A 13,119-nucleotide genomic window follows, 5' to 3' on the forward strand; every position below is an offset into this window, starting at 1 on the left:
AGCCTCGTTACACATAATCATAATGAAACACGTGAATGTTTAACTTTGATCAATTTGTTCCTCCAAATGACATTCCACAAGATGTTGCATGCAGTCAAGGCTGTCCCTTCACAATGACAGTTCTGTCACTGAGCAGAGTTAAACTACCTTAGGTAAATGGCACTTGCATTCACACTACTTTCTGCCTTTGAACAGCAGTTACACCTTTTATGATGCAATGATATTATGTTTCATTATTTTTACTTATTTTCATTCCTTTCTTAACACAGTTCATATTGGTATTTATGTTCTGCATGCATCTGCTGACTGGATAAATATTTTACCAAAATTGGGGTGGAGATGCAGTGGGGAGTGAGGGGGGCTGAATTAACAGAGATACCAGATTTCTCACATGCTGGCTAAAACGTCACTGATGGGAGCCCTGCTGAGTTGGAACACCAGTTGCCCCAGCCATTTAATGGCCAAATGCCCATTTAATTGACCACTGGCAGGTAGGCTGCCCAATGCCACTCCCACTGCTGGTATAAATACCATGGGGCAGGGAAAGGTGAGTAGCAAGCCCCTCGCCTTCAATCCCACCAGTGGGTCATTGTTAAATACAGGAGGAGTAAATGCACAAGAGAAACTTAAGATTAATTTGAGGTTCAGCATCAGGCACATGGGGAATGGGATTCTATTACACACTACTTCCTAAATGGCCCAAGTGATATTCTATGAGAACAAGGGCTCCCAGTGGGGCATCCCCTGCATTTTGCAAAAGGTCTTGGATTGATATGCTGCTGACAACACACCCCAACTGGCTGATGAGATACAAGGATGCCATATTTGGCCCATGATGTGAAAATGCCAGCGTTGGACTGGGGTAAACACAGTAAGAAGTCTCACAACACCAGGTTAAAGTCCAACAGGTTTATTTGGTAGCAAAAGCCACAAGCTTTTGGAGCGCTTCTCCTTCATCAGGTGAGTGGGAGTTCTATTCACAAACAGGGCGTATAAAGACACAAACTCAATTTACAAAATAATGATTGGAATGCATGTCTTTACAGGTAATCAAGTTTTAAAGGTGCAGACAATGTGAGGGAAGAGAGCATTAAGCACAGGTTAAAGAGATGTGTATTGTCTCCAGTGAGGACAGTAAGTGAGATGTTGCAAGCCCAGGCAAGTCATGGCTTTTTTTTTATTCCAATTCAATCCAATCAAGTCCAATTCAGAGTCTCAACAAGTTGAGACACTCCCGATCCAAACTGACAGGACAGGGCTCTCACCTCCTGTCTTGGGCTTGATCCAAATGTTCCAAACTGATTGGAGTAGGCACAGCTCCTCCTCCAAGGCTTGATCTTATTTGCATCTTAGCCAAAAGGCCGAGATGCCGCTTTTAAAAATTGCTTCAAATGAAGCGAAAACATAACGTAGTAACTTCAACCAAGCAAGCATGCTGATACTACACTTGATCTTAGCCAAAAGGCCGAGAAGCACACTATCTGTAAACCCCATGACATACCTGGGCTTGCAAAATCTCACTCACTGTCCCAGCTGGAGACAGTATGTATCTCTTTAACCTGTGCTCACGTTGTCTGTACCTTTAAGACTTGATTACCTGTTATGACTCACATTCCAACCATTATCTTGTACATTGAGTTTGCGTCTTTATATGCCCTGTTGTGAACAGAACTCCTACTTACCTGATGAAGGAACAGCGCTCCGAAAGCTAGTGGCTTTTGCTACCAAATAAACCTGTTGGACTTTAACCTGGTGTTGTGAGACTTCTTACTATATTTGGACCATACAGATCCAGACAACATCTTCATAAATCATTTTATCTGCAACAAATGTCCTGCATTAAGGCATTTAGTAAGGACACCCACATTACCAGGTAAGGGAATTATTTCCATGGCCTTTTCTACTGTAAAGCGTTGGAAGTATTTTGAAATGTTTTTGGAGGGGACAGAGGAGCAGGGACCCTGCCCACATGAAGAGTGGAACAGGTGGGGGTGGCAGTGCCAGTGTCTCTGAGTCTATAGGAGCACAGGGAGATGGAGCAGAGGCTGCAGGGAGGGCAAGCTCTGCTCCATTCCCTCTGCCACCTTGGAGCTAGTCTCCTCCATGATCCTTGCCACAATGTCTGGTTATCCAGTTAATGCAGTCAGCAGGTTTATGCACCTTGCCCCACTGAGTCCTTGCAGCAAAACATATCTGTGACCTAGATCTCTAGAACAGACAAACGAATTATTTTTCCTTGCCTTGGCTACAACCCATTCATAGCTGATCTCACACTGATACCAGCACTATACTTGCCTCCAAGATATATGCAGTGCCTATACCTGAGTTGCCAACTGTTAGTGTCAGATCAAATGATATGGTCTCATCAGTGCCATGCCGTTACTGTCCTTTTTTCCTTCTGGGGCTGCCATGCTTGGACACATGCAAGTCCTCAGTGTCTGAAGGCTGGAACTCAGAAAGAGGAGTTGCTGTGAGAGAAGGGAGATGGTGTGAGAAGCAAGAAGCCAATGGTCATACCATCCACAGTGTATTTGCCATGCCAAATAGCAGGAAGGAAGGGTGCTGGGACCTAAGAAGGGGCATAAATCAGAAACATACCATCAAGCTCAATGTCCCTAGCCACGTCAGGTACCATGAACCCCATTGCAGCCAGCAGCATGATGCAGTCAACCATCTCCCTGCATTATCTGCCTCAGTAGATGCAGGTGTCTTTATCCCAAGCCAGTTCTGTTCTGTTTCTTCCATTGTGTACTACCTTGTCCTGCAAGCAAGAGAGGAAAAAGACAGTGATTGGGAGTAGTACTGTGTTTGGGTGATGCGTCTGTGCTGGCTGAATAGCTGAGGGCATGTGAGATAGTGAGAGGTAGGCATGAGATTGGCAGCATCGGATGTTATGAGGGTGACGGAGAGATGAAGTATCTGGATGTTAGGTATCATGAACACCAGAGTGTTCTGGGTGGCTCAGTGATAAGGATGTGATGCATTCAACAACTTGACAAGCCAGTGTTGTGATGGATAAAAGATATCCTGTGAAGATGTAATCACTCACCTTGGCCACCCACCTTCATGATGTGGAGATGCCAGCGTTGGACTGAGGTAAAACACAAAGAAATCCCACAACATCAGTTTAAAGTCCAAACAGGTTTATTTGTAGCAAACTCCGCAAGCTTTCGGGACAGCCTGTCCCTTCGTCAGGTGGCTGGGAGTTCTGGTCGTACCTTCATACCAGCCTTGAATGTCTGAACTTCATGCTCCACAAACCTATAGGATGAGAGAGGATATGCCGCAGTTTGGATATGCTTTAGTTTATTAAATGTTACAAATTTCTGGAACACTGTTCTATTGTCAGAGACAAGTACTTCTGGTATGCTATGAGTAGTGAAGTATTTGCAGACTTTTTCAACTGTAGCTTATGAAGTTGTGGACTTCATCTATTTTGAATGGGCACCCACTAGCAAAGGAATATTGTGCCCATAAATGGGCCAACATAATCTACATGAACTCTCACCTCTGGCCAATCTTGCCATTTTGGAGTATCCAAGGAGGCTGTAACAGATAATCTCTGCTGTAACAGACAGAGGTCACATTGTAAAACAATCCTTTCTATACCAAACACAGCTTCTTGCCTGCATTTTCATCTTTGACATTCTTGGGTGGGCACTGTACAATTCTTCAAGCAATAATTCTCATCCTGGTATGGGGATGATCACTCTCCACACCTGCAGTTAAATTTGTATCTTTGTAATATTACTGAGGGTTCAGGGTGGTAATGTCCTTCTGCTAGCCCAACGAGCTCTGCAAATGTTTTTGTATTGGGAACATTTGGAGAAGTTTAACTGTGGATCAAGTTATACTTCTAACTGAAGAAAACCATTGATTTTTTATTCCCATGCTCCAAACCTCATTCCCTAACTCCTGCTCCATTCCTCTCCTGGGCAAATGTATAAAGCTGAAGCGGACTATTCACCAGCTTGGAGCTGCATTTTCAAGTGCCCACAGGGTTGAGACACAGTGTGGACAATGCTTTGAAAATTATTCTCCCTTAGGTTATTCTGCGATTCTATCTCTACTTGAACACTTCAGGCTTTCAAAGTGCTGGAGGGGTTGTGAATAGGAAACCTGCCTATCACCAGAAAACTGCCCATAAAGTGCCTTTAGCAGCTTGTTAAAGATATTCATGCAGTCAGAACTGGAATTTTCAATGGAACTTTAATGCAGATGTGGCTTGGGTTTGAACCCAAGACCTGTCTGAGTAGCAGGTTCCTAAACCCCTTTTGAAAATTTGGCTCTTTCGTGACACATTTAACTCCTAGGTAAGCTTCTGACTACATGTCTGTGCTATCACAAAACTGCCCATTTCCATCTCCATAACATTTTTTGCCTATTCCTTTGCATCAGCTCATCTGTTGTTAAGACCTTCAGCAGATTTTAAGTTATGCTAGAATTAACTCCACTGCACTCCTGGTTATCCTCCTGTATTCTATCCTCTGTAAAGTTGACGTCACCTAAAACTCTGTCGACTCCCTAACTTACACCAAATTCCATTGACCATGCTTGCTGACCTACATTGGTTTTCATTTAAACAATGCTTCAATTTTAAAATTATTTCCTTATTTTCAAATTACTCGACAGCCTTGTCCCTCCCTACTTCTAATCCCAGAACCCGCTGACATATCTGAGCTCCTCTAATTTTGGTCATTTGGGTATCTCTGATTATAATTGCTTCATGACTGGTGACCTGGGCTTTAGTTTAAAGACTCTAAATTCTGGAATTCCCTCCCACAATCCCTTTGCCTCTCTACCTCTCTTTCCTCTTTAAGAGGCTCTACGTTTGACCGAACGTTTGATAATCCATCAAAGTACGTTCTTATGTGACTCAGTGTCAACTTTTGCTTTACAACCTTCCTATAAAGTATCTTGGGATATTGTGTTCTGCTAAAGACGCTTTGAAAATACAAATTGTTATAACATAGTAATTTGTTCATCAACTTAAATTTACCAACTTCGCTATTTGCGAACGGTTATTGCATGATTAATTATGGAAAATTCTTAACCTCATTTTGAGATAGAGAAATGACATATGCATTAATATATATAGTGCAGATATCGCAGGAAACAATGCCATTCCCTGGTTATAACATGCAATACATTACATAATGTTCTGCTACTAATGCTTGCACACAATTTAAGATGGTAGTCACAAGCACTTTCATGTCTGGAATACAGACCTCGGATGTTCGTGATCTGGTGAAAGGAAGTATTGACCAGCGTCTGGAGTAAATGGATATTTTCCAGAAATGAATACCTGCATCCTCCCAGAAGACATGACCCCTTGTAATGTTTACCAATCAGGATTTCAAGCCAGCCAAGCAGCAGCTTTTATCCTCTTAACGTTATCTTTTCAAAAATCCCATCACTATGGTTACCATTAGACGCAAGCAATTTTCCCCAAAGTAATTACATAATTGACCTTTGAAGCTTTACCTTTTGAAACAATGCTAGACAGATTCATTCTCACTTCTAGTAAATCCTTCTTGCCAGGCTCTAAGGTTTCCATTTCCAGAGAATTTTCAACTAATAATGTGCAAAATCTAACTATCCCTTTGTATGCAGTACCACATTTCTGTTATCGTACAAAGGTTAAGCCAGCATTTTATGTGCATTTATTTATTAAATACTTGTGTCCTGTCTGTACCCATCTAGTGCAGAGGTGTTGGTGGGAGTCAGACAACATTTTTAGTTATCTAATGCAAGAATCGGTATCAAAAATATAAACATGTTTTAATTCCCAACATTGACCTGCTGTCCAGCATATGTCCAATAGTACTGCGCATTCTTTATAGATTGTTCTTGTGGCATTGGCAATGTGGCACTTATTACCCACTGTTAGTTACTGTGAGAAGTTGGCAGTGTACCTATTCCTTGAATTGCTCTAACCATTGCGGGCATGGCATTGGTGCAATAAGATTACAGAGTGACTTTGAGGATATTGACTCAGCACAATAAAGAAAGAATAAGATATGTTCAAGTTGGGATGCCATGTGACCTGGAGGTCATGCTGTTCTGGTGTTTTGTCCACTTCCTTTCCCCTCTCCGTCCAAAGGCTTTGGCTATTGGTGGGAACTTGGTGCGACAGATTCTAATCACCCTCTTGTGCCTCACCTACAAGGCCAAATCCATATGAGCCAAATCAGTAAGTCAGAATGCTAGCAACTAAAACTGCTTCGATCATTTTGACAGCACCAAATCCATTTGAGCTGCGATTCATACATTATGGACAAGTAATTGCAATGAAAATGACCAGAATCAGAAGTAAGCAACAGTATTGCATCCGAACTTTAACTGATGTACCTTAATCACATGTCTATGAACTGTTCTATATTCTCACATTGTCCCCTTTCATAATTTCAGTGAAATGTCACACAGTTTCATTGAGCTTTTCCGTTTGGAAATACCAGCAACGATATTATATCGGGACATTGATTGTGATTGCATGACCTTGCTCTGACTGTTGGAGGGGCTAACTGATTTAAAATAAATGGGTTATAAGCAAATTAATGTCACACAAAGGCACAAAGCTTTCATCCACTGATCTTGTCAACTGTAATTTCCTGCCTTGTGCCATATTTTAAGATATTTTGTAAAAGGATATTTAGATCAAATAAATGCAAACCACAATTAATACAAGAACTTAAATTATTATCAGTAAACTGTATTATGAAACAATAACATTTTTCCATCATCAGTGGGGAGAACTTGGGTCTTTTTAAGTTAATTTAGTTTTGTTGCAGTTGAATACCTGTAGCTTGGACATGTCTTATAATATTAGCCAGCAGAGGGGAGTATAGAGAAAATAGAAAGGGAGTAAGCTTGGTGAATTGGGTTTAGCCACTCGAAATGAGGTACTGGGCGCATTGGAAAGTGGCAAATTGAAAAGCTTCCTGATTTTGTTACTTCAAGTCTTCACAATGGTAGGTGTAGCTGTTAAATTGAGGCAAAGTGCTTGAAAAGCTTCAGGAAAATTGGCTGTCATAATTGAGAAACTGGAATGTATGAATTTTCACATCTACCCGATTCCAAATAAAATCTTACAGATGATTGTAGTTATAGTTTAATTTTTGTCATGACAGTGTATACTAGTACTTATGCCACAGTGTTACAAGAGGTATTGTACAGCATCAGTTGTGGGAGAAGACTTGATTGGAGCATAAATATTAGCAAGAACGAGTTGGGCTGAATGGTCTGTATAGCGTCCATTATCCTGTATAACATTTATAATTTCTGATATGCTCTGTTTTTTGGTGATTTAAAGAAAGCATTGAAATGCTAATGCTTCATTTCTTAACTTTTCATTCGGAATCCTATGCTCTTCGCAATACAAACTTGGAATCATTTTTCATCTGCAAAAGTACTAAGTGGCAAGAATAATGCACATTGCTGAGAATATTACATTTGTTTGCTGTCACTCTTTATACTGTTTACAAGTTTAGAAGTTTGTATCTTGACATGGTGCAAACTAGTAGCATAATCCTGTGTTTCATGTAATTCATGGGTAAAATTGAAGAGGTGGATTACAAGTTGAGCACAATGGCCAATATAAATGCATATGTGAGTTATAGAGTTGGTCATCATGTTAACTAGAACTACCTGGTTAGCAAACTGAAGTTGCTTGAAGAAAAAAATGTGGAGATCCTACAGTAATGAGAGACATCTCCACTTTTATTGCTTACTCTAACTTTGAGGTTTACAAAGTCTTCTATAATTTAAAAAAAAATGGACAACATTACACCAATTTCAGCCACTAACTGGGACAGATTTCTAAGCTGCACCAGCAACCTTTCTTTCCCTGATTATAGTGAGCAGATTTGTTCATTAAATTGGGTCAGGCCATGCATGACCTAATTCCAAAACTGGATTGGAATCTTTTACGGTGGAGTTTTATTTAAAGAACCATAAACAAGCATTTAATAACACTTTAAAATGTACTTAACAATGCAATAGCTAATTTTACCTAGTTGTAAAAGTTTTACAAATACAGAAAATAAGCAATTATTATTACCACCATTAAATAGTTATTACTTTATCAACTAACATTTGTACTTTCACACAAACACATTAAACTATAATTTATTCCATAGTCATTAAACTTTTAATATTTGCTTGTTTATATCTGTTTATACCAATGAAACAATTATTTGTACAAGTCCAGCTGGCTCCCAGGTGACATTGAATATTGAGCTTGCATCATTTTTTTTGGGCCACACAGACTCTTTTCTTTAAACAGAATAAAAAGAGCATTTGGAATTGGGGACAAACTCCCACTTGAGACTTATAAGCCCTCTATTGGTATAATTTGGTTACTATTAGTACTATTAGTGTATGAATCCTTAACATTCTCATCGTATGTACTAATTTAATATTGGCATTAATTCATTCAGTCTAAATGTGCTTATGCTTCCAATAAAATCAGAGAGAAGTTTGCTATCAGAATGTAATAATCATTCATCTGCCAATATTGCCACACACCGTTACTGTACCATAACTACACTCCCCATTGTTACTGCATCATAACTACACTTCCCACACCATTACTGCACTGTAATTAGTCTCCACACACCATTACTAAACCGTAACTACGCTCCCCACACTATTACTGCAATGCAACAACATTCACCACACCATTACTGCATCATAACTGCACTCCCCACATCATTACTAGACCTTACCTACACTCCCCACACCATTACTGGACCATACCTCCATTCCCCATACGATTACTGCACTGTAACTACACTCCAGGAGATTTAAGTATATGTATTAATATTTGGCTCAGCTTCAGTTCTAATTTTACTATCTCATTTACAAAAGTTCCCCCATGAGTTCATCACTTACTGTCTTAAAGAATCCTTTTCCAGGTAAAGCAACTAACAGATTAAACCATTTTTTAAAATTCTTTTTTGGGTGTCACTGGCTGGCCAACATTTATTGCCCATCCCTAGTTGCCTTTGGAGGGTGATTCAGTTTCAATCATGTTGCTGTGACTCTGGAGTCACATGTAGGCCAGACCAGGGAAGGGTGTGGCGGATATGACAGTATCATGCGCAATGCCTTAACACCAGAAAAATAACTTGTCTTCATATCAACACATTTTAGGATGTCAGTGCATCACACATTGCTTCAAAGCCAAGAAGGAAGCTTTGAATCGTAATCTTTGTTGCCATGTAAAGAAACAAAGCAGCCAATTTTTATATGGTAATGTCCCACAAAAGCAATGAGATCAGAAGTAATTAAATACTTTTTGTATTGGTTGAGTAATAAACGCTGGTCGTGACAGAAGGAGAAATCTCCCGGTCCCCACTTTGTGCTATTTGAGAGCCAGACAGAATCACAATTTAACATGTCATAGAGCAATTCCTCAGTCTACCACTGGAGCATTGACTGAAAGTAGCACAACATCATCATTCAAAGGCAGGAGTACAACCATACAGTACCAAGATAGAAAGAGTGGGATAGAATAATATAGGTGCATCACCTTCAATATTCTGAGTTGATTTATTCTTCTAATTATCTGTCATCTTTCAGTACTCCGACCATGGCCAGTATTCACCAAACACACCTGTGGCTGGGATTCTCCAGTCCCATTGCTATGAATGGAGATTTGTTTGAGTGCCAAATTCTGGCAGCAGTGGTGAGGTGTAAGAAACTGGAGAATTCTGGCCCATATGTTTAGATGGCCCTTGGAAGAACTGTAACAAAGATATTTATTTTGCTTTAAGCACACTTACCATTAGAATGGACTTACTGCTTGTGATTTCTACTGAATGAAGACTTAAGGAGATACATTTCTCCTTAACATATGACTCTGGCACAATGGCACAGTGGTTAGCACTGCAGTCTCACAGCGCCAGAGATCAGGGTTTGATTTCTGCCTTGGGTCCTTGTCTTTGTGGAGTTTGTACATTATCCCTGCGACTGCATGGGTTTCCTCTGTGTGCTCTGGTTTCCTTCAAGGATGTGTGGGTTAGTTGGATTGGCCAAGCTAAATAGCCCATTAGTGTCATGGAGGTTAACAGTTTTGACACTTGGGGTTATGGGAATGGGGCTGGATAGGATTGTTGTTGGTGCAGACTTGATGGGCTGAATGACCTCTTTCTGCACAATAGGGATTCTATTATTCTATGTGTATGCTTAAATTTAGCATATATGAAAATATATGATGCAGTCAGATTTCTGGTAGCTATAACTTATCAATTACTGAGAGTAAAGCATACTTCATTATAATCAAACATAAACACTTGTGTTTGCTGGAACAACTTTTCCAGATGGAATGAAGCATGATACAGCACTGAGCCAAACATTTATTTTTATTCCAGCGAATTGCTCAACCATCCAATTCAGCAAAATTACAAAGTAGGGAAGTAGCTTATGTATTAATTTATAATATTTTATAATAACTGAATATACATCACTCAAATAACACAGTATTGGCAGTCATGTGAAATGAGCACGATTGAAGCAACTTTTGTCTGATTTGCTACTATTAGTATCCATACAAATGAAAATAGGTGAAAGTATACAATGTGTGGCTGATCCAAAGTTGTTGATTTTGGTGTATCACAAAATGACATCTAAATTAGGATTTTAGTTCCCAATAGCCTCAAAATAAAGGTCTAAAATGTGGTGGGGCACACACCATTGGTTGAACGTTTCCTCACTCTTCAACTCAGAAGACTTTTAGCCTTGTAACTTGCTAGAACTGATCATGAGGGTAACAGGGCATCTCAGACCACTGTGGACAATAGGACCAAGAGTTGATCTCCTTAATCATTGAGAGTTAAGGATTGATAAAGAAGCAAAGATGATGGTGAAGGTTGAATTTAAGTAAATTAGAATCATAATAAGAACATAAGAAATAGGAGCAGGAGTAGGCCATCTAGCCCCTCGAGCCTGCCCCGCCATTCAATAAGATCATGGCTGATCTGTCGTGTTTCAGTTCCACATTCCCGCCCTCTCCCCATAACCCTTAATCCCCTTGCCTATCAAAAACCTATCAACCCACGTCTTAAAAATACTTAGCGAGGCAGCCTCCACCACTTCAATGGGCAGAGAATTCCAGAGATTCACCACCCTTTGAGTGAAGAAGTTCCTCCTCAACTCCATTCTAAACCGTCCCCCCTTTATCTTGAGGCTGTGCCCTCTAGTCCTACTGTCCTTTCTGAGCAGGAAGAGCCTCTCCACCTCTATCTTATCCATTCCATTCATCATCTTATATGTCTCAATGAGATCTCCCCTCATTCTTCTAAACTCTAACGAGTACAAGCCTAGTTTATTCAGCCTCTCCTCATAGTTCAACCCCCTCAACTCCGGTATCAGCCTAGTAAACCTCCTCTGCACTCCCTCCAAGGCTAAAATATCCTTGCGTAAGTGCGGCGACCAAAACTGCACACAGTACTCCAGCTGCGGCCTCACCAGTGCCCTATACAGCTGCAGCAAGACCTCCCTACTTTTATATTCAATCCCCCTCGCTATGAAGGCCAGCATCCCATTCGCCTTCCTGACCACCTGCTGCACCTGTAGGCTGGGTTTTTGCGACTCATGCACAAGGACGCCGAGGTCCCTCCGCACCGTCGCATGCTGCCGTTTATCGCCATGTAAGTAATAGTCCTTCCTACCATTATTCCTACCAAAGTGGACAGCCTCACATTTGCCAACATTAAATTCCATTTGCCAGTTCCTGGCCCATTCGCCCAGCCTATCTAGATCCTTCTGCAGACTCTCCACACCCTCCGCACAATTTGCCGTTCCACCAATCTTGGTGTCATCAGTAAATTTCGACACCATACATTCGGTTCCCTCCTCCAGATCATCGATATAAATGGTAAATAGCTGAGGCCCCAGCACCGACCCCTTGGGCACTCCACTATCAAATCAGGTATAGAACGAGAAAAAAAAGGCAAGAAAGGTTGGATTAAGAAGGACAAGGAAAAGAAATATCAACATTTTTTTATAGTCATAAATTATAAACACCTCTAACAACAATTAACTCCCTGTACAAATGAGACAAGTTAGGTTAAATTGTTCCATTTCTGGGCTGGCGAGGTTGTTTTGCATTGCAGAAACATAAGTCTCCACAATTAAAATGTACTTACACCCTTAGTACTACCTCTAATTTTCTGTGAAATTTTCTGTGGGAAATTAATGTACAAATGTAGCAACTTTGTCAAACTCAAAGCAAGGTGATAATAGGTCTTCCATTTTCACAGTGCTATGTGCAGGTCATACAGCAACTTGTGGTGATTTACAATTCATGGTATGCTCCTTCCTCATCAAAAGTTGCTGAAACTTTTATTCATTAATAATGGTGTGCATATTAAACTCACTGTCATCTTGACATTAAATTTTGGATAAATGTGTTTCAATACTTTGCTAAATGTATCCAAGAAGTATGCAGGAAGTATCTTATTCAACAATATTGAAGCTTCTAGAACTATAATATTTCTAGGCAGAGCTTGGATTGGAGCCTCCTATAATCCACTATTATTGAGCATTTCTAAGATCCTTTCATACCTTTTCTTCCTATCACTGAAATTAATAATGCTTAGATTATTTTCACAGTTAGATGTATGGATTGTTATTTCTAATGTCACACATTAATAATCTGAAGTAATGTATTTATTTCTAGTATCCTCAGTTCAGTATCTAGTTTGAATATTTAAAATATTTCAGAAATATTAAAATCCTGCTGTTAATGTTCTTAAGATTTGTTTAGTAGTTCAAAATATTGCTATAATTCATCACTATACTTCTAACCTTTTCATTAGTTTAAAATTCTGCCCAAATTGAGGCTCAGCTGTGCGGCATGGTGGCACAGAGATTAGCATTAGGGCCTCACAGTGCCAGGGACCTGGGTTCAATTCCAACCTCCAATGGCTGTCTGTGCAGAGTCTGCACATTCTCCCTGTGTCTGTCTGGGTTCCTCCAGGTGCTCTCGTTTCCTCCCACAGTCCAAAGATGCACAGTTAGGTGCATTGGCCATGATAAATTCTCCCTCAGTGTACCCAAACAGGCACCAAAGTGTGGTGACTAGGGGATTTGCACAGTAACTTCATTGCAGTGTTA

The 13,119-nt window shown here is 40.2% G+C and overlaps 1 non-coding gene across 1 annotated transcript; it reads right to left on the reverse strand.

Annotated features, from left to right (window-relative positions):
- Positions 1–1,286: 1,286 nt before the first annotated feature.
- On the reverse strand, positions 1,287–1,477 carry LOC145349623 (U2 spliceosomal RNA). The gene has a single exon (XR_013888127.1). It is a non-coding gene; the product is annotated as a U2 spliceosomal RNA (small nuclear RNA).
- Positions 1,478–13,119: the final 11,642 nt, after the last annotated feature.

The sequence above is a fragment of the Carcharhinus amblyrhynchos genome, chromosome 10 (assembly GCF_965287045.1).
Source record: "Carcharhinus amblyrhynchos chromosome 10, sCarAmb.v2.hapA, whole genome shotgun sequence".
NCBI classification, from domain to species: domain Eukaryota; kingdom Metazoa; phylum Chordata; class Chondrichthyes; order Carcharhiniformes; family Carcharhinidae; genus Carcharhinus; species Carcharhinus amblyrhynchos.